Raw genomic sequence first — 4,703 nt, 5'->3', positions numbered from 1 at the left:
TGATTCTTCCTGTGTGGACAATCTCGAGAGATATGCCCTGATTCCCCACAACGATAGCACAGATCTAACTTAGTCCGGCACAGTTGGTCTGGATGGTATCTTTTGAATCTTCAGCACTCAAAATCATTCGAAGTAGCCTCTGCCTATTTTCCTTTACTATTTCCTGAGCGGTTGTCATTCCTTCGGTAATTGTTCTGACCTTGGGAATAATGAGGTGGATACCCATTTCTCTTGAAGTCTAGACCCCTTGGTAAGTTGGTGTAAGTGCCATGTTGTGAATTGTTGAAATGATGAGTTCGGATAGATAATTGATGAGTTGTGATTGTTGTTGTGGATGGACATTGTGATGGTTTATGCTATGAGTTAGAATTGGGTTGATTAGGTTTTGAATGGTTAGAAATTGATAAATAAGTATTGAAGAATGGTTTGGGGTTGTTTTGAAAAGAAATGAATAGAAGAGTTGGTGAAATGAATGATTATATGAAATTGGTAAAAACAAAATTTTGACAAATTTCAGGGGCATAACTTGGCGCTTGAAGTTTAGATTTGTATACTATCTGTCTTAAATTAAAACCAATGATAAGAGCTTTAAAATCGTCTAAAAACAAAGAAAAACAAAATTTTAAAGAGAAAGTTGTAAATGTTTGAAAATTGGAATAAAAAACTGAATTCTGAGATTATACTGAATTCTGAGATTATGCAGAAAAACCAGAATTTTGGCCTACATGCACTCTCACAGGGCTTGCGGGCGCACCATTTAGAACGAGTGTTCCAACTTGTGCATACGCCCGAGGGTGTGCATACGCACATCAAGGATGGAGATTTGTCCCACTTGCCTGGCAAGGTATGCATATCATCCCGCGTGCGTGTTGATTTGATATTTGTTCCGGACAAGGTCCTGTTTGTCCATGGTTTCAGTGTAGTTGTAGGGACTGAGATTTTATCCTGAGGACGGTGAGGACGGTGATTTCATCCCGAATTCTGCAAGTTGAGGATGAAGGATTCTCTCTCTTGCTGTGATAGGCAAGTTGAGGATGTAATGTTGTCAAAACGCCCACTTCAGACCTAAAGGATGGTTCCCCAAAAGGACGACGATACATAATGCTCATGGAGGGGACAAAATTATGAGTGCGGACAGCGATACATAACGCCCACTTGAAACAGTGAGTATGGCCTAATGCGGACGGCGATACGCAATGCTCACTTGAGACTGGAAGAATGAATTGATCCCCATGAGGACGGTGATATGTAACGCTCATGGAGGGGATGTTTTCTAAGATAGGAACAATACATAACACCTATCTCAGGTATGTTGTAGGGTGCAAGCAACCAACCAACACGTGAGTTCATGACCTGTTTAGGATTAAACATACATCATGTGCATCTATTTACTATTGGTTGAGTGTGCATATTATATTTGGTTTGCCTATCTGAATATTCTGTTAATTGCTAATTGTATTACTTGCTATACTTGTTTATTGATTGTGTTTGAATTGTATTATTTATGTTTAATACTACTAAATAATAAATTGGATACTAAATGAAGAAATTGGATTATTAAGAGTAATGACGGCTGTGTTGGAAAGGATTGAGGCTAGAGATAATGGATGAGGCCTGAGACTTAGCATATATCGCTGTTAGGATTAGTAGAACCCTAGACTTGAACATTGTGTGTTTGGGGACTAGGATTGTCTAACGGGTTCATGTAGTTTTACATAGTTTCTATTTGGAACTATTATCCTACTGGGAACCTTCGGGTTCTCACCTATTGTAGAATTTGTTGATTTTCAAATACAAGGCGTAATATACCTCGTTGAGCGTGCAAAACTCCTTTTGGCAAAAGCAAAAACTTGTCTTTTGAATTTTATTTTGTACTTAAATGTTTATTCTCCAATTTTGAACATGTATTTGTATATTCCTCTTAGAGGTTCTGTATTACGAAAAAATAAAATTATATTTTATATATTTTGAATTGTAATATTGTCGCCAACCTTGTCTTTGCAGGTCAAGACTAATGATTATGTATCTTATTTTGAAACATATAAATATATTCTGCTTTGGTATATAACATTCACTCGTGTTAATGTTTTCCGTGTGTGAGTATTGGTCATTCGATGTTTTAATTTCTTCACTGGCTCGTAGTTATGACATTAGTCTTCTATNNNNGTTGTAGTGGCAAACCACATTTGATTTACGATTTAAGTGTAAAACTCTATGTGGTAGAGTGTTACAAAATCACTTTCGCGTTTAGAGTAAAAAAGTATCCAAACATAAAAAAAAGCGTTCAATACACTTAAACGTATTTTTTTTCTTTTCAACGCTAAACCAAATACAACATTAATGTGACTCTACCTTCTCAAAGTCAAGCTGCATTTTATTGTCTTAACAATCATGAAAGCTTCGTAAAGTCCTTATATTTTATACCATTTAAAAAATGTGTGCATGTTTTATTGTCTTAACAATCATGAAAGCTTCGTAAAGTTCTTATATTTTCTACCATTTAAAAAATGTGTGCATAAACCTTCATTTTCAGCCAATGATTTATGGAGTTTAGGGATCCTCTCAATTTTTTCTCACTTGAAGAGGTAAAATGTAATCTCTCGCTACACATTTTATAGGTGAGACCAAAAGAAAATGAGAAAAAACATTAAAGAGTTAAATATTATATTTTATACCTTCAATTGAAAAAAGAAAATTGAGAGGATCCACTCATATAGACTTTTGTAACATTGTGCCCGAAGATTCTCTTGATTTATAATCCCACTCACAACAGCATAGCTCTAATATACAGAATATTCAGAGTTTTATTTTGGAATATATAATAGAAGTTTGGATGGACTTTACACTGATCAACGTATCAGGTATGTCTTTATGATCAAAGAACACGTATGGGAGCACTTACCGATCAACTATAAAGCAACTGTCGGTGTAGAGAAGACTAAAACCTCGTCCTTGTGAAATACATTCCGAGCATTACCTGTATGTGTTGGAAAACATTTTGCTCTCCCAAATATTTAAAAAAAAATGAGCTAGCTATGATGATAGGAGCTGAATCTAGTTGGGAAATTATAAGAGGGTAGCACAAGTCGCATGTAAATAAGAAAAAACATGTCATAAAAGCAAAATAGAACGTGTATTTAAACACTGCTTTGTGTGATAAACAAACTCTTTACATCCATAATTAATCTACCAAAAGAAAATGAAAAATAACAAAAGGAAAGCAAGTGGTCCTATAATGTGATGAAGGGACATGATGAATGATATCATAATTAACAAAGACAAGACAAAGTAAAGCCACTATTTATCTATTTATATTTTCATTAACAACAAGTATTATTAACAATACGAGAGGGATATCATGAAAGCATGGAAGATAAGAGATTCTCGTTACAGAAAGATTAAGATAAAGCGATTATTCTATGGAATTGCAACAATCATCTACCTTAACTGGCTTGAATCTAAATGAATCAATTGAAATTTGGAAGTAGACATGTTCATCACCTAAAATTACTCACCACGATGGTATGAGAAAGATAAAGTTGATGTACTTTTAAAAGCATCAAATGAACATGCAAGAGAAAAATATTAGACCAAAATGTTCAACCGTGTCCCATTCTTTAAACATGGACCCATCAAATTAGACACTTTACAAGCTGATTACTGCACTAACAGCAACAGATGTAGCTAAGAATGGTATAGAGAACGAAATTGAATATGAGCAAAGCTTACAATAAAGTAAAATGATGAGCTTTCCTAGAAGCAATGACAAAGAAACTTAATTTTCAGGTTGCCTAGAATGTACTGCGTGAATGTAAGATATATAACTATTCATGAAACTCTACCTAATAATTTAAACTTTTGGAATAAACTATTCTAGAACATGCTATGAGAGCTTTTATCAGCAAAAGATCTAGGATTCAATTCTTGTTACCCCAAGAAAATATAATTTAAGAATATGGCAAGAATCATTTATTTTTTATGGATGACAGTATTATATCCTCTAAAGCTACCATGGATAATCGCCAAATCAATCCTCATATTCTACGTCTTTATGAAATGGTATTGGGTCTGAATTGATTTTGGGAAATCAATTTTGCATGTTTAGCATGATTTTGGGCAATGAGATCCGAACTCAAAACCTGAGGGCCTTCAACAATTCACTGGGTTCCTAATAAGCAAAGTATCCAATACCAACCATGGGTAGATCAGAGAGTCTGGTAGATAAAAGATAACTCTCGAATCCAAGAAGGATACGGCATGGAACTAGGTGAAGGGTTTAATCTGGAGACACAAGGCGTATTCTCAAAGACTAAATTAAAAATTCTGAAAAGTCAATGACTAAATTGAGTTATGCTCACAATCTCAAGGATGAAATTGGAACTTTAATTGATTAATTTTTTTAATCAAAGCATTCCTCATTTCTCAAAGTAGGAGTTAATCTTTGACCAAAAAGCAATAGGAAGAGCTAATCCATCTTTCAGTTGGTATATCATCTTGGAAGGTAGATAATTTGTAACATACCCTGAACCTAGAGAAGAGCTGAGTAAGGAAGGAGGAGAAGCTTCTACATCTATAAAAAAGCAGATTTCACCATTGACTTTTTATTATAGAAGGAGAAATAGAATTCAGGCGTGAGGAATGAATGACGGTCCACCACTCAATCCCCCTTATAAGAGTGACTGTGAGAAAGGTGAAAATGGGAA

At 34.8% G+C, this 4,703-nt stretch overlaps 1 long non-coding RNA gene across 1 annotated transcript in view; it reads left to right on the top strand.

Moving 5' to 3' along the window:
• Positions 1,644-4,703, top strand: part of LOC110272193 — a 15,437-nt gene continuing 12,377 nt past the window's right edge. The window contains exon 1 of the long non-coding RNA XR_002363134.1: positions 1,644-4,631. This is a non-coding gene — a long non-coding RNA (uncharacterized LOC110272193). The remainder of the gene's footprint in view (positions 4,632-4,703) is intronic.

Source organism: Arachis ipaensis, chromosome B05 (genome assembly GCF_000816755.2).
Source record: "Arachis ipaensis cultivar K30076 chromosome B05, Araip1.1, whole genome shotgun sequence".
NCBI classification, from domain to species: Eukaryota; Viridiplantae; Streptophyta; class Magnoliopsida; order Fabales; family Fabaceae; genus Arachis; species Arachis ipaensis.
The sequence above is the reverse complement of the archived record's forward strand: the minus strand, read 5'-3'. Positions and strand labels throughout refer to the sequence as shown.